Consider the following 18,399-nt stretch of genomic DNA (forward strand, 5'->3'; position numbering starts at 1 on the left):
GCTGTACAATGCAAAAAGTTAGACAATGTAATTCATGTAGAATTCACTGATCAGTGATCTTCCTGAAAGCAAATTGCCAGAGGTCAGAGGTTGAAGTTGGAATTGTGCTAGTGAAGGAAGCTTCAAAAAGATTGGGAAAGGATGAAGCATTTTGCTTCACAGGGTCAGAGTGAAGAGGACCTTTTACTCGGGTTGAAATTCTGTTTCTTCTGCCACCTTCTATCAAGTTCCTAACACTTCTGATTATCTATTTTCTTATCTACAAACTTTACTGCTACTTCACAAGGTATTTGTGAAGATCGGTTGAGATATATTTATGAAACAGTTTTGAAACTATGAAGCGTTCTCACCCATCCTGTGTTGTCCATGACTGTTCACCAACTGTGTTAGTTTCCTAGGGATGTTATAACAAAGTAGGACAAACTGGGTGGAATTTGTCCACCCAGGAGAAATTTATTCTCACAGTTCTGGGAGCTAGAAATCTTAAATGAAAGTGTTGGCAAGGTCATGCTCTCTCTGAAGGCTCTTGGGGAGGATCCTTCCTTGCCTCTTTCTAGCTTCTGGTGGTTGCCTTTAGTCCTTGGTGTTTCTTGCTTAATAGATGTATCACACCAATCTGTCCCTGTGGCCACCTGGCCTTCTTCCCTGTGTCTATGGTCTCCATGTAACAGTCTCTTCCCCATGTTTTCTTATCATTTTCCTCCTGTGCATCTCTCTGTGTCCAGATTTCCCTCTTATAGGAATACCAGTCATTGAATTAGGGTGCTAATCCTAACCCAATTTAACTTGGTTATATCTGCAAAGATCCTAATTCCAAATAAGGTTTCCAGTGGACAAGAGTTTGTGGGGGAATACTTTTCAACCCAGCACACCAGCTAAATATTGGTGTTCTCCATGGTTCTTCCCTGAGAGCCCTTCTTACTTTATACCCTCTCCTTTGACAATCTCTTTCATTCCCATACATACAGCTAGACTCATGTTTGTTGACTTCTGTTTGCTAGGTCTTTGCCCTCACAATAACTTTATGAGTTAAATATTATTTCTCCCTTTTACAAATGAGGATACTGAGGACAAGAGAGGTTAAAAATGTGCCCAAGACCTCTTAGCTGGTAAGTGGCAGAGCAGGAATTCAAACTCAGACTCCAGAGCTCAAACTGCACTGCTTAATTATAAAGTAGTTATGCATTAACTCAAATATGTATGTTATATCACAGAAGTTTGAAACCTTAGTATATGAAATAACCTAGGAGGGTTTCAAGTCTAAACTCCAACCAAATACAAGACTCTCCTATCCATCTGTGATGAGAGTTTTCTCCCCAAATGTTTCCAGTGATGACTAGTTATTCAATCTACAATGTACTGCAAATGCATTTGGTAATACAACTAGGGGTTTAAATAAAAGGAAAATGCTATAAGGATAAACATTTAAAGAAGCCCAACTCTTCCAGCAGCTCGATATAATGGATCAGAGTTGAGCCCTAGCTCTATTAGCTGAGTGATTTCAGGTAACTCCATTAAACTTTACAAATTTCCTCATTTGCAAAATGAGGAAGATATACAGGTCTAATAATCGAAAGTAGGTTGAATGGAATCTGCAACCCTTGAGCTAATACTCCATAGTCTGTCTCCCCTGCTCTCCCTGCTCCCTTTTCCCAAGCCAGGCATTCCTATTCTTCTAACTATTCCTATTTTTGCAGTTTTCAGGCCACTCATGAGCCCATTTACCCACTTCTGGAATTTTCCTATTTTGTTAATGTGGCCCATAAGTTATACAACACCCAAGTTACATCTGAAGAGTTCATAGTATGACAAGGCACAACTCTCTTGCTGCAGCTTCTGTGCTTTATTAATTCATAGAGTGTGTGTCTGTGTTTTATTTTCAGTCACATCATACTATTGATTCGGTTCTCTCCAACCTTGCAAATAAAAACCTAATGTGTACCAAAACTTGGAGATTTATACCTCTTTCTGTCAAATTTGATTTGGCTTGTTTTGGTCCATCTTTCCAGCCTTTCCATATCGTGAAAAAACAAAAACCCAGGTCTTTTTGAATCAAAACTCTGGCATTTGACCTACAAAATATAGTACCGCTCACAAGTTTGAGAAGCATGCTTTCAAGTTTTTCAGGGCATATTATATGCTAGAACCAGAAACGAAAACAATAGGAAAGAATGGTCTACTCACAGACTATATTGAAGAGATGGACATATAAGGTAATAAATACTATTCTGGAAATATATAGACAGTATTAAAGGAGGAGGGAGGAAGGGAACCAATCAATTGCCTACAGAATAGTTGCAGCAGCTTCAGGGAGGTATCCATTCATCCAATCTTGAATTCAAGCTGATGCTCTGTTAGGCACTGGAAGTACAAATATAAAACAATATTTCTAGTCACATTTACAGACAAATAAGCAAACTTTTAAAACTATTGATAAAAGTTAATGCTTGGATGAACATGGTGCTTTAAAGGCAGAGACCAGGGAACAACTTGAAATTTTTCCATGGGAAGTGGGACACAATAAATGAACTTTAGAAGCCTGGTGGCAGTGTTCCAATTGACCTACAGAAAGGGCATTCCAGATTGAGACAACTGCATGTGGCAAGAGTTTGTAAGAAATTTGGTAAGGCTAGAGGGGTGGGTGTCAATTGGCAAAATTGCCAATTGGGTGGTGGGTCTAAATCATTAAGCCCCTTGCTGATACACTGGGGACTTTGGACTTTATGCTATAGTTATTAGTCACCATTCAAAATATGTTAAGCAAGGGAAAGACGATGTCATATTTGTGTTCAATTTGATCACTTTGCATTCACTTCTATTTTTATTTTTATTTATTTTTTAAATTTAATTTTTTTTAAATTTACATCCAAATTAGTTAACATATAGTGCAACAATGATTTTAGGAGTTGATTCCTTAGTGCCCCTCCCCTTATCCATTTAGCCCATCTCCCCTCCCACAGCCCCTCCAGTAACCCTCAGTTTGTTCTCCATATTTCTGAGTCTCTTACGTTTTGTCCCCCTCCTTGTTTTTATATCATTTTTGCTTCCCTTCCCTTATGTTCATCTGTTTTTTATCTTAAAGTCCTCATATGAGTGAAGTCATATGATATTTGTCTTTCTCTGACTGACTAATTTCACTTAGCATAATATCCTCCAGTTCCATCCACGTAGTTGCAAATGGCAAGATTTCATTCTTTTTTGATTGCTGAGTAATGCTCCATTGTGTATATATATATATATATATATATACACCACATCTTCTTTATCCATTCATCCATTGATGGACATTTGGGCTCTTTCCATACATTGCCTATTGTTGATAGTGCTGCTATAAACATGGGGGTGCATGTGTCCCTTTGAAACAGCACACCTGTATCTCGTGGATAAATACCTAGTAGTGCAATTGCTGGGTCGTAGGGTAGTTCTATTTTTAGTTTTTTGAGGAACCTCCATACTGTTTTCCAGAGTGGCTGCACCAGCTTGCATTCCCAACTTCTTTTATTTTTATTATTTTTTTTAATGTTTATTTTTGAGAGAAAGAGAGAACACAGGGAAAGGGCAGAGAGAGAGGGAGACAGGACCTGAAGCAGTCTCTGGACTGTGAGCACAAAGCCCTACGTGGGACTCAAACTCACAAACCAAACTGTGAGATCACAACCTGAGTCAAAGTTGGGCACTTAACTGACTGAGCCATCCAGGCACCCCGTCTTTATTTTTTTTTAAAGTTTAGTTATTTCGAGAGAGTGCATGTGAGTGGGGGAGGGGCAGAGAGAGAGAGAGGGAGCTAGAGAACCCCAAGCAGGCTCCATGCTGTCAGTATGGAGCCAGACATGGAGCTCAAACCCACAAACCATGAGATCATGACCTGAGCCAAAATCAAGAGTTGGACACTTAATGGACTGAGCCACCCAAGTGCACCTGTGTTCACTTCTTTTAAAGTGGGGTAGACTGGGGCACGTGGCTGGCTCAGTCTCTAGAACATGTGACTCTTGATCTTGGGGTTGTAAATTTGAGCCCCACATCGACTGTTGAGATTATTTAGAAAAATAAAAAAAATAAAATCTTGGGTTTTCTTTCTTTCTTTCTTTCTTTCTTTCTTTCTTTCTTTCTTTTTGTGAAAGAGAGAGGGCGCAAGTGTGTGAGGGGCAGGGAGTCTCAGGAGGGTCAGAGGGAGAGAGAAGGGGAGAAGTGGGGCTCAAGCTCACCTGATGTGGGACTCAAACTCATGAACCATGAGATCATGACCCGAGCTGAAGTCAAATGCTTAACGACTGAGCCACCCAGTGGCCCCTCAAAAGAAAAATCTTTAAAATGGGATAGACCAGAGTGAAATGGAGGGGATTGAGATTGTGGTGAGAAACCAATTTGCAAGCTATTCCAAGAGTCCATGAGAGAAATGATGACCATTAACTAGGTGATAATAATATATATGCAACAAATTACCTTTAAAATGTTCCTCATATGGGAGAAGACCAAATTTTATATTTAGTAACAATAAAATTGCAATAAGGCATTGATCACAATTTAGAGCTGTTTTTTTCAGACACTGTTAGAAAAATATTTAATATCTGATCTAATTAACTAAAGTTACATGGTCAGAAGTTCTTTATAGTTCCAGTTATAGAAGTCCCTCCAAATTAGTTTTTTCTAATATACAAGACTTAATCAGAATTGCAGATCTTATAAGGTAGCTTTATTTTTCAATTCCTTCTGCAGGTTATGTCCCCAAAATGAAGATAATAACTAATCCTTAAACCCATATTGAAAACTGTTCATTCTTAGTCGTCAAAATCCTCCTCAAAGCTAACAATTACTTATTGTTTCAGGAATAACTTGTCTTCTTTAAAAAAAATTTTTTTTTAATGTTTATTTATTTTTGAGAGACAGAGACAGAGGGAAAAAAACAACAAAACAAACAGCACAACTGCGGAAGGGCCACAGAGAGAGGGAAACATGGAATCCAAAGCAGGCTTGAGGCTCCGAGCTGTCAGCACAGAGCCCCGTAGGGAGCCTGAACCCACAAACAGCGAGATCATAACCTGAGCCCAAGTCAGGGTGGCCTGAGCCACCCAGGAATAACTCACCTTCTTTAACTCAGAGACCCATGTTGGGTCCAGAGTGGCTGGGAAGGTGACCCAATCTTAGGCTTCTTGAATGCACCATAAAAGCTCTTCAAAGTTTAGTCAAAGAAGAGTTTTCATTAGTACCAATGACTCAAGCAGTTGCCTTTAGAGCTAGAGATCTGGAAGTTTTCTAGCCCCCTCTCATTCAATCTTTTCCTATCCCAATCAATTGCAAAGTTCTATAGTATGGTAAACCTTATCTATTCCTTTCCTATTTTGCAATCAGGATTATAACAATACCTGCTTAATTGGTCTCTCTGTCCCCTCCGCAGTCCATTGTCTGTACTGCAGGCTGAATAAGCATTCTAAAATGCAAATGCAATCATTAACACTCTTTGCTTCAAATTTTTCAATGTTATTCTGGAGTTTTAAGATAAAGCAGTAGCTATAATAACCTATCAGTAGTTTCCCAAATATATCCTGCTGCTTCACACCTCCCATATTGTGCTGAGAATGCCTTCTTTATCCAACATCTTTGTTCTTTGTCTCTCCAAACTTTGCTGAAGTATCACCTCCTCTGAAAAGCTTTCCCAGACCTCTGGTCTGTCAGTGTATTTAGATCTTTATCTGGGCCTCCATGACATCCTGTGCACATTACAGAACACTAAAATATTTTTGCCTATTTAGCTTGCTGTTGTCTCCCTCGTGCCTAACAGAGCATCTGGAGTATTGTAGGTTCTGTATAAATTATTAATGAGTAACTAACATTGATTACTGTAATCTCTTATTTACTGTGCCTTCACCCTGAGAGCAGAGATTTTGTAGACCAGAACCTACCTGGAACTGAGTATGGAATAGGCTTTGGTAGTTTTTTGAATGGACGACAATGGCATAGAAAGATGGCCAGCTACACTGCCTCCCATCTTACCTTGTAGCCAGTTGGCAAGGCAAGTGGGAAATTGCTTTAGACTTTGTATGGAGCTGCCCATCTGCGTGATTGACCACAATAGTGCTCTTGAATCTGACCTCTCAAAGAGTATTTCATGACACATTTCATGAATACTCATGACACGTTGTAATAAAACTTCAAAAAATGAGCCAGAGCTCACAATGAGCTGGAATTATGGTGGTGTGTCCCCTTTGAGGAAAAAGAAGTAATTCACTAGAGAGTAGAACCAGAAACTGTGTTAAGGTCAGGACATATCTGGGCTGATTTATCACACTCTTCATTCTTGTAGAACTACATAATGAAAATTTATTGCTAACTATAAGGTATGGCAAGATCTTGAACTATCAGTCACAGAATCCATTACTCACAGAATATTTTAACTTACTTGTAAAGGCAGAGAATATTGACTAAAATATTTAATAAATATTTTAATAAACCATACATTGAGCCATAAATACGTTTGTTTGCTGAACTAGCATCCTATTTCATTAATATTCTATTATAAATTATTTCATGTCGTGCCTACAAATGAAAGAATAGAAATGGAAGTTTTCTGGTTTCCCCATATTCTTACCTCAAGCCAGAGTCAGGTTTGGAATAGAGCCTACCGACTTGGATTTGTTTGTATTATTGCTAAAATGAGAGAATGAAGTTTTTGTTGTTGTTGTTTTCTCATTATTGTTTTCTATTAGTTTCAAACAGAAAGTTTGATATTTTATTCTGAAAAGATAGAGTACATAGAATGGTTGGATATAGACCTGATTTTTAAAAAATAGGTTCACAGTAGAATGATTTAATTAAGAGTATCTATTTGTGGGGTGCCTGGGTGGCTCAGTTGGTTAAGCGTCTGACTTCAGCTCAGCTCATGATCTCATGGTTCGTGAGTTTGAGCCCCATGTCAGGCTCTGAGCTGTCAGCACAGACAGCAGGAGCCTGCTTCTGATTTTGTGTCTCCCTCTCTGTCTGCCCCTCCCCTGCTAGTGCTCTGGGTCTCTCTCTCTCAAAAATAATATAAATAAAAATTAAAAAAAAAAAAGAGTGTCTATTTGTTACAGTTATGTTACTCTAAGTATTTGTTTACATTCAGGGCAGTGATGGAAGGAACATTATTCCTTAGATAACTAACTGATCCATGCATAATAGCTTATGGTTTTGTTGAGAAATCGGTAAGAAATAATAAATGCTAATGAAAAAAACTATTTGGGGGGAACTTTTGATAAATTACATGTTTTTATTATAGAAAATTCCTCTTTTATTAACAATAGCTTTGATTTTTTGATTATCTAGTACATGCAGGCACAGTGCTATATCCATTATCTCATTCGATCCTCACAAATCCTCATTAGTCACCAAATGAAAAATAATTCTTGCTCAGAGAGGGTAAGTAACTTGTATACGTTCATACCACTTGTATGTGATGAAACCTGGGATTGCTTTTTCTATCGCCCCACACTGCCTTTTGAGAAAGATGACAGCTAAATTATAAATGCGGACATCAGGCACACGGAAAGGGAAAAAAAATCCAGAGCCAAAACATTTAAATAAATGCGACAAGATGCATCTAAAATTAAACAGTGCATTGAAGGGTGTGATTTGTTCAGCTACAGAGAAACTATTCCCAGACAGTCTAGATTATGTCTCTAATCAATATGCTCGGTGAGGGAAAGCTATTCCATTTTTTGAAACAGATCCCACACATTTTAGCTGAAAATAGTTAGTCATTTCATAACCAAAGGGGGAGAGTAATCCTTTAACGTCCATATGGCATACGTTTTCTGAGCTTATTTTTGAATTTCCTTCAGTTCCTTAAACCCCAGCCTGATGGGATCACTTGGCAATGAAAAGAAACACTGCCATGTGTGTCCTATCAGGACACGCATGGAGCCCCTCTTCTCCAAGTCCTTATCTGACAGAGGTTGTTTTGCCATCTGGGCTTATTGCTTGAAGTTATAAACAAGTCACAGGAACAATGACTGGAACTTTTATATTAAGCAATCGTTGTTAAAGTGTTTTAGATGTGACCGTGGTATTGTAGTTACGTTATTAAAGACTTCTCTGATAGAGTTGCATGATGAAAAATTATATGATGCTTGAGATTTGCTACCAAATAATATGAGGAGGGGCAGACTTAATTTATGGATGGGGCAGATAGGCCTTGGGTCGGTGGTTTGGGGGCCTGCGTAATGGCTAGTTGGGTTTCTTTTGAACATTGCTTTGTCTACTTTTGCATATTAAAAAAGTAAAAGTTTTTAAAAGAAGAAATAAAAAATACAAGATTGAATCCATTCTTGGGACATGTGTTCATTCTGTGATAATTCTTACCTTCAAGTACAGCATTTAGGCTCTACATATAGTTCTCAAAGTATATTCTGATAGGGTTGCTTATAATCATGGGGATCGGTGCATATGGACAATATTGACATCAGGATAACATTGTTTTTCTAAATTCGTTTTTAAATCTTTTTTAAAAAAGTTTATTTATTTACTTATTGAGAGAGAGACAGAGGGAGAGAGAGAGCATGAGAGCATGAGTAGGGGAGGGGCAGAGAGAGAGGGAGAGAGAGAATCCCAAGCAGGCTCCACACTGTCAGTGCAGAGCCCCATGTGGGGCTCAAACTCGCAAACTGTGACCTGAAATCAAAGGTCAGATGCTTAACCCACTGAGCCTCCCAGGTGCCCCCAGGATAAAATTTTTATTCTCATTTTGTCATTTGATACTTTGATGTAATATTCCTCATTGGATGTCCTCCCAAATAGCATCATCCTTCTCATTATTTCCTGGGACATTTACTGTGGTGGTCATCATTGTCATTGTTATTGTTTTGCGGTACTGTTGGTTTGTAGTGGCAAAAATCTGGGAATGTGTGAGTACATTTTTGTGGAGTGTGGCAGGCACGCATCCTGTCAAAGTTGTTTGTGGTTTGGAATAGTTATGATGCATTGGGCTAGTGACTGGGTCTAATTATAATGTCTTTATCCTTTACCAATCACCAAGAAGACACTTTAGCCTTCACAAAAAAAGAAAAAAAAACTGGCAAAGCCTAGCTTCACACCCTCTAGAGAAAAATAACATGACTTACTGTCTAAAGTTGTCAGTAGGCACATAGATAGCACAGAGAGATTGTCAATGTATGCCTGTCATTCAGGGGCAAAGATCAAAGCAAAAGCAAAGCAGCAGGTCAACTATACTTACATTTAAAAAAGTAAAACTAAACCAAACCAAAATCAAAACCAATCTGCACAAGCAAAAGCAGTGACAAATATCCATCAACTGGTGAGTAAACAAAGTGTGGTATAGGGATACAATGGCATATATTCAGAAATAAAAAGGAATAAACCACTCATACATACTGTAGCAGAGATGAACCTAAAAATCATTATGCTAAGTGAAAGAAGCCAGCCAAAAAACCCCCACATATTGTATGATTTATTTTATATGAAATGTCCAGAAGTGACCAATCTATAGAGATAAAAAAAATATATTAGTTTTTTCCTAGGGCTGAGGTGGGAACAGGGATTAATTGTAAATGGGCAGTAGGAATTTTATTGGGGTGATGAAAATATTCTAAAACTGGACTATGGTGATAATTGCATAATTTGAGAAATTTAATAAATTTACTAAAAATCATGTAAGTGTATACTTAAAACTGGTCAATTTTATGGTATGTGAATTATACCTCCACAAAGCAGTACCGAGGACTTGGTTTTCACTGTACATTTGACATTGCTGAACATGTGAGATGCAGTAGTTATCAGAGCTGTAAAATGGGATGGCCCCTGGACAAAGTTTGCTTGTCACATGTTACAACATTACAAATGCCTACTCTCTGATTCGGAACTCCAGTACCAAGAAGTTTTGTACCAAAAATTGCTGGTGGTGTTGAATGTCTCTTAGAAATACATCTGCATGGCTTTCTTCTTATCATAGGGGAAAAGGATTCCCTTCTTTTATTCAAAGCTAATCCCTCCAGTTGGGCTCTGTTCTTCATTCCCTACCCTTCCTCCCTGACTTTTCTTCCTCAACTACCTGTCTCCTTTTCTTTTCCATCAGCATCTTTCCAAAAAGGAGCATCTTCCCTTAAACTATCTTTTCCTCTGGCAACCACCCTCTTTCCTTTCCTTTCCTTTCCTTTCCTTTCCTTTCCAACTAACCTTATTGAAAGACTTGTCTATTTTTTTTCATCCTCCTTACTTTCCATTGTTCCTTAATCCATTACAGTCTAGATTTTGCCACATGACCAAAATTTCTCTTGCTTGGCACATCAGTAATTTCTTAGGTTGCTGGATCCAATGGATACATCTCCCTTTTAACCTATATGACCTCTCTGTAAGTTTTCAAACTGTTTGACTCCTCTCACATTGAAACTTTCTTTTCCCTCACCTTCTACAATAATACCTTGTTTGGGTTTATAACACTTTATGGATATTTCTTTAGAGTCTTCTAGTATTCTGTCTATCCCTTAATATATATTATCCACCATTTTGTCCTTGGCTCACCTCTCTTCTTACCTCTATATGCTCTTCTTGAGTTATCTCATCCTTCTCCATGACTTCATTTACCGTCTTATACTCATGGCCACTCACACACTCTCCAACAATCTATACCTCCAGCTCAGATCTATTCCCTGTGTTTAAATTTAAAAAGTTTTTGGGGCGCCTGGGTGGCTCAGTCAGTTGAGCGTCCGACTTCAGCTCAGGTCACGATCTCACGGTTCGTGGGTTCGAGCCCCGCATCGGGCTCTGTGCTGACAGCTCAGAGCCTGGAGCCTGCTTCAGATTCTGTGTGTCCCTCTCTCTCTGCCCCTCCCCCATTCATGCTCTGTCTCTCTCTGTCTCAAAAATAAACAAACATTAAAAAAAATTTTTTTAAGTTTTTAAATCTTTTAAAATTTATTTTTGAGAGAAAGAGAGACAGACAGACAGAACGTGAGTGGGGGAGGGGCAGAGAGAGAGAGAGGGGGACACAGAATCCAAACCAGGCTTCAGGCTCTGAGCTGTCAGAACAGAGTCTCATATGGGGCTTGAACCCATGAGCTGCAAGATCATGACTTGAACCGAAGTCAGATGCTTAATCGACTGAGACATCCAGGTGCCTGTATTCCCTGTGTTTAAAACCTACAGTTTTCAATTACTTACTGATCAGTTCTTTGTAGAAGTATCACAACCGTCTTAAATTCAACAGGTCCAAATCTTTACTACTTACAATCTGTTGAAAAGTGGCCCCAGAGCCTACATTTCTTATTATTCTGAAGGACCTCTTTCCAGGAGCCCAAACTGGAAACCTAAAATAGTCATTCTCAACTCCTCCCTTTCTTTCCTTCCAATATTTAATCAGACATGAAGTCCTGTGATTTCTTTTTCTTGTATATCTCAGGTCTGTTACCTCCTCTTCATCCTTACTACTACATTAGTTCAGACCTTCACCATCCTTCTCTTTCACTCTCTAATCTTGCTTTTACAAGACCACAACACGGTAACCATGAGGATTCTGTGGGTTCTGTGCACTGTCACTTGGGACTTTATGATCAGTAAATCCCTGAGAGAGAAATTTGGTGAATACTGTCTTTGCAGAGTTCAGGGATCATATAGCTGCAGGACTTAGAGATGGCATCAAAGATGGCTTCAGCAAAGTTGACCCAGTGGCAGTGAAGCTCCTAGCAAAAGTATAGCAGTCATCCACATCAGTCATCAGCGGCAGTGTCTTAGACACAAGAACAGACGGAAGGTCAGTTCATTTAAAAGTCGAGAGTAAGATGAACCTTCATGAGACCCAAAACCTTGTCACCTTGCAAAGAGAGTATCACCTGGCCGGAATGAAATGCGTATTGATCTTTTTCTTCTTATAGTAGCCTCATCTCATAGGCATTAAGGTATCTTGGACAGAATGATGGTACCACGGATGGCAGTTGGTACAACCCAGTGGGTGACAACACAGTGGTCACAAACAACTTCAGTCTGGGTTCTTGACTGCTCTGGGTCTGTTTCAGAATGGACAAGATCATCAGGGCCTAGAAACATTGTCCTGGGAAGGAGTAAAAAATAAAAAAAAAAATCTCAGACTCCTTGGTAGGTGAGGAAAAGAGATCTCCTCCAGGGAAATAACCTCCATGGCCTTGAGCAGCTTGAATACCAAGTACCTCTCCTGTCTTCGGCCTCCAAGAGTCTGGCCATCACTGCCAATGGCTTCTGTAAACTGCCTCAGCCCCCTACTGGAGTCCTTCCCAGGGCTCAGGGCCCAACCAAAGGCCTGATACTCTCATCTGCCATTTCGTGTGTTTTCTAAAAACCAAAATCACTCACCATTTTTTTCCTGTGTATTTGAACTGCTTCTTCACTAATCTTCCTGCCTTAAACATTGTCCTGTCTCCTGTCTCTTCACATTTCTCATTTAGTTTTATTTCCTTACACTGCTGCCCAAGAGATGTTTACACACCCCAACGCTGATCATATCTTCTTCCTGCTTAAAACCCAGAGCCATTAGGATGAATTCCAGATTACTTAGGATGGAAGACAAAATCCCTCAGGACCTGGTCACTGCTCATCTCTCCCTGGCCTGGTCTTCCCACCATTCCTGTCTTAGAACCATGCCAAGCAAACTGAACTATGAGCAGTTCCCTAAAGATGCTATGTTTTTTTGTTTTTGTTTTTTTTTTTTTCCCCTTCAGTTCACGGCTATGACTTTGTACACTGCTTCCTTTCCCTATCTGGACTGCCTTCATCCTTCAGGATTTAGTTCAGACAGTCCCTTTGCCGGAAGTCTTCCCTAGCCTTCCAGGTTATACCAGGTAACCCTTCTTTGGGTTCCTTTAGCCTCCAGTACTAACGTTTTATTACACCATCTTGCAATTTTCCCTTTTTCTTCTTTATCTACCTTCGGACTGCAAAATCTTTGGGTCTGAAGATGGTGTTTTAACTTTGCATTCTCAGAGCTGGACATACAAAGTATTCAATAAATTTTTTTTTTAATGAATCAATGATGCATAGAATAATGAAGGAAGGAAGGATATAATGAATAAATAAAATGGAGCCTGTAAATTTTTCCCTTCATTTGTAAGAGGTCAAGAAGGCAAGCCAACTTACCTTCAGAAAGGAGGTCCAGACTTGTTGCTCTAAATGACTACTGCATAGTATATAAAAGGTCTGCAGAGAAGGAAATTACATGAAGGTTTAACTTCTTAAACTCAAAGACAGAAAGTTCCCTTGATCCTTTATTTGTTCTGATCTTTAATGCGACTTTATTATTCATAAAAACAATTAGCATCTAGTTTTGGACTTCCAAGACATAAATACTTTGATTTGGGAATTATTACTTCCTCTTGCATATGAGAAAAGGAAATCAACAAGAAAACTAACAAGAAGTGGGTTATTTCAGGGGTGCCTGGCTGGCTGAATTAGTGACGCACATAATTCTTGATCTCTGGGGTCATAAGTGTGAGCCCCACGTTGGGTTTAGAGATTACTTGAAAATAAATAAGCAAACTAGTTAATTAAAAAAGAAGTGGGTTATTTCAGTGGGTGTCATGTTGATGAATGCTATATATTTCTCTTTCTCTGTCTTTGTTGTTTTCTTTCTTTCTCTCGGTTTTGTTCTTTCCTTCTTTTCTCTTTCTTTCTTTCTTCTTTCTTTTCTTTCTTTCTTTCTTCTTTCTACTCTTTCTTTCTTTCTTTCTTTCGCTACCCACTTCTTTCTGTCTGCAGTCTTTCTTTTGTATTTACCCATCAATGTACACCACTCTGCAAATATGTCATTAAGCATATCATCCTGGGGCAGCACTTCTTTCCAATTATATCAGTTAATTATGATTCAGTGTTTGTTTCTAGTTTGGTAAACAGGACATGAAAAAACGTCAAACTAAAGTGGCAGATGTTTTGCTTTTGACATAAAAAAACACCTTTTTTTTCTGGAAAACTTCAAACAGGCTTTGTAGTTTTAAACAATATGAAAGCATTTTAAGTATGTAAGATAAAAACACTCCTTATTAAGTTATTTTCTTGGAGAAGCATTCATATTGTATAGAAGCATATCAATTAAAATACACATACATGTGCGTTATTTTACACAAATGTGATCATTGGTCCTAAAAGTTTTTTTTTTTCACTTAATATATTTTTGACGTCTAAGCCTGTACCTATACTCTTACCTTTTTTTAATAGCTATAGCTTTAATCGTTTCCCATGGATGTATTTATTTATTTATTTATTCATTTATTTTTATTTTTAAAATGTTTATTTTGAGGGAGCAAGAGAGCGCACACGAGCTGGGGAGGGGCAGAGCAAGAGGGAGAGAGAGAATGCCAAGCAGGCTCCAAACTGTCAGTGCAGAGCCCCACGCAACGCTCAGTCTGACCAACGGGATCGTGAGGTCATGACCTGAGCCAAAATCAAGAGTTGGGCACTTCACGAGCCCCTCAGGTGCCCCTGAATTGGGGAGTTCTATTTCCATCCAGGATGAGGCAGGTGGAAAGTATCACTTCCACCCTAACTATAATAAAATGTGAGATTAACTACAAAATCATAACATTACTCGAACCTATCAAAAATTTTGTAATGCAGGGATGTCTGGGTGGCTTAGTCAGTTAAATATCTGACTCTTGATTTTTGCTCAGGTCATGGTTTCACAGTGTGTGGGATCGAGTCCGCTTTGGGCTCTGCACTGTCCTTTTAGGATTCTTTGTCTCCTTGTCTCTCTGCCCCTCTTTCACATGTGCTCTCTCTCTCAAAAATAAATAAATAAATACATACATACATACATTTTAAAAAGTAAAAAAAAAAACAAAAACAAATAACTTGTGATGCAGAGCAACTAAGCAGCTTGAAGTCCAAGAAATATAGACTCTTTCCAAAGAGATAACTTTCTTTAACCGTAACTGGGGTTAAATACCTTTTCATGTGGTTATTTGAGATTGTCTACTTATGTTCTTTGCCATTATTCCATTGAGCTGATTGCCTTTTTATTAGTGGCAACACCAGAATTCTTATATAGGAAGAACTTAAGATGAGCAACCTTGTTGGCAAGGTTAAAGCTAAGGACCTTGCCTTGAAATTGTGATTGCACAGTACTTTACATAAGATTGCGAAAGAGTCAATTGTCCTTATCAAGGAATGGAAGGCAGGTAATGGAAATAGCCTCCCCATCTCCCAGTCCCTCCTCGATATTATCGCTGCTTTTATTTTTATAAGAGCTCTTTGTTTATTAAATACATCCGTCTTTTATGTTATGTTCGTTGTGAATATTTTTCCTGGTTCTTCTTTCCACTCTAGGTAATGTTTACCCTTTAGAATTTAAATATTTTATATGAAATATTTTATCATTTATTTATGGCTTCTGAAATAACTGTCACATGTAGAAAATACTTCCAAGATGCAGGACTATAAAAAATTTTACCCATTTTTTTCTGGTACATTTATGGTGTCATATGTTTATGCTTAAATTTCTGATCTACCTGGGATATATTTTTGGCAAGAAAAAAATACAGAAATACAGCTTTTAAAAAAATGATTAGCTGGTTTTCTCATACAGTTATGATTTTTAAAAATGGTACTTCTAAAATTCTAGAGGGAAATAAACACATGGGCTTCCTTTTGTTGTAATTACTCAGAACTTGTTCCTACTGCTTTGCAATATTTCAATGAATACACTCTTTTCCCGGTGTTTTCCCGACGTTCCAAATACGTCTTAATGCAAATTAACTGTTGTTAAAATAAAGTGATCTCAGGAGAGAATAAAATATATATAGGGATACATAAATACATACAAATAGTTTGACATGAAGTTGACTTTATTGTCACCAACACAAGATAATTCTTTGAGAGTAATTTCTACTATTTTTTGTGTGCCTTTCAGCAACCTTGCCCCAAAGAATGTATTATCTAACTGTTAAGATAATGTGATATATTTAGGTGATTTCTTATTGGTCCATTTAAAAATTTAAAACAACGTTGGAGTACCTGGGTGGCTCAGTCATTTAAGTGTCTGAGTTCAGCTGGGGTCATGATCTCATGCTTCATGAGTTCAAGCCCCGCATAGGGCTCTGTGCTGACAACTCAGAGCCTGGAGCCCGCTTCAGATTCTGTGTCTTCCTCTCTCTCTGCCCCTCCCTTGCTCACACTCTGTCTCTCTCTCGCTCCAAAAAAAATAAACATTAAAAAAAATGTAAAACAATGTGTATTAAAGTATACTGTTCTTTAAATATATATATATATATATATATATATATATATATATATATATATTTCTTTAAGTAAACTCTACACGCAATGTGGAGTATAAACTCATGACTCCAAGATCAAGAGTCAAATGCTCTTCCAACTGAGCCATCCAGATGCCCCTAATGTATAGTGTTCTTTTTTTCACTAAACTTTTAAAAATGTTTTTATTTATTTTTGAGAGAGAGAGACAGAGAGAGAGACAGAGAGAGACAGAGCACGAGTAGGTGAGGGGCAGAGAGAGAGGGAGCCACAGAATCTGAAGCAGGCTCCAGGCTCTGAGCTGTCAACACAGAGCCTGACATGGGGCTTGAACTCAGGAACCTAAGCTGAAGTTGGAGGCTTAACCAACTGAGCCACCCAGGTGCCCCCTAAAGTATACTGTTCTTAAAGGCAGGGAATATGTTTAGTCAACATCATAGTGATACTGAATAAGTAATTTTTGAATAAATAGATGAATGTCAAGCTGTAGAATATATATCCTAAAAGGTATATTGGTGATCATTAAAATGTGAGATGTAGACTTTAAAAAGTGAAGTAGGTTTCATCCTGTGATTGGGGATTTTTTTCTATAGGTTTTTTTTTTCTTCTTTAATTAAGGAAGAAGAAACCTAAGTCATATTAATGTCCAGAGTTTATATATTGAGCATATTTTAGTTCCAAATATATCAGGAGCCAAAAGATAATATTGTACTTGGATACAAAAGAACTCAACTGGAAGAATGTTCTCATTTATTAGAAGGATCACAAGTAAAATAGATTAGTCAAGCTAGCCCCTCCTCTGCTAAGTCTTGGGAGTTAACAACCCAGAATATTAATGAATAAGTCTGTGCTTCTTTGCCTATGTCCTTGAGGCAGAAGGACTGTGACAAGGGTGTACTAAAGTGGGAGAAATGAGCTGGAAGACAACCAGTATAAAACAGTATAGAAGGCCTGAGTCCTGATCACCTGAAGCTTTTGAGCTTGGCATTAGATATTCCCCATAGAATGAGGCCCTAAAATTTTACCCTACTCCCTTGGCCCTCTCCCCAACTGGAAAGATGGGGCGAGGCCATGCCTTGGTTTAGGATGCTTCATCAACACTTCATTTGAAGCCACATCTAACCCAGGGGAAAGCATGACTTGGTGATCTTCTATTTTGGGGCCTGGGGGAGGAAGTTGGTTGATTGATATCATTTTTATTGTCTCTCTTTTTTAAGTGCACGTATTTAATAAGTGCTTAATTTAGTTTGTGCGGGTGGGCGTGGGAAACTACTACAGGCTATAATTTTTGCGTGTGTCAACCTACAGAAGTCATTCCGAACAAAAACAACCTTAGCTTCGGCAAAATGTAGGCAGTAATTAAGGTGAAGATGGGAGCTTTGTGCTTAAATTATTAAGAGAGTTTCTGTGATTTTCCTTACCATCGCAGCGCTGAACTGGGAGAACAATGTGGTGAGATTTTTAAGCTCTCGGTTCCTGGAGAGAAGAAAAGGCAGCTTCTCAAGGACATAGAAACATAATCATTCTCATTTTTTTCTTTTTCTTCTTTATTTAAATTCAGGTTAATTCACATATAATGTAGTATTGGTTTCAGGAGTAGAATTTAGTGATTCATCACTTATATATGATACCCAGTGTCATCCCAACAAATGCCCTCCTTAATGTCCATCACCCAGTTAGCCATCTCCCACCCACCTCCTCTCCAGCAACACTGTTGGTTCTCTAGAGTTAAGAAAGAGTCTCTTGGGGCGCCTGGGTGGCTCAGTCAGTTGAGCGTCCGACTTCGGCTCAGGTCATGATCTCACAGTCCGTGAGTTCGAGCCCCGCGTCGGGCTCTGTGCTGACAGCTCAGAGCCTGGAGCCTGCTTCCGATTCTGTGTCTCCCTCTCTCTCTGACCCTCCCCCGTTCATGCTCTGTCTCTCTCTGTCTCAAAAAATAAATAAACATTAAAAAAAAAAAAAGAAAGAGTCTCTTATGGTTTGCCTCTCTGTTTTTATCTTTTTTATTTTTCCTTCCCTTCCCCTATGTTCATCTGCTTTGTTTCTTAAATTCCACATATACGTGAAATCATATGGTATTTGTCTTACTCTGACTTATTTCACTTAGCATAATACATTCTAGTTCCATCCACATAGTTGCAAATGGCAAGATTTCATTCTTTTTGATCGCTAAGTAATATCCCATTGTATACATACCAC

The sequence above is a fragment of the Panthera uncia genome (genome assembly GCF_023721935.1).
Source record: "Panthera uncia isolate 11264 chromosome B3 unlocalized genomic scaffold, Puncia_PCG_1.0 HiC_scaffold_1, whole genome shotgun sequence".
Taxonomy (NCBI): Eukaryota; Metazoa; Chordata; class Mammalia; order Carnivora; family Felidae; genus Panthera; species Panthera uncia.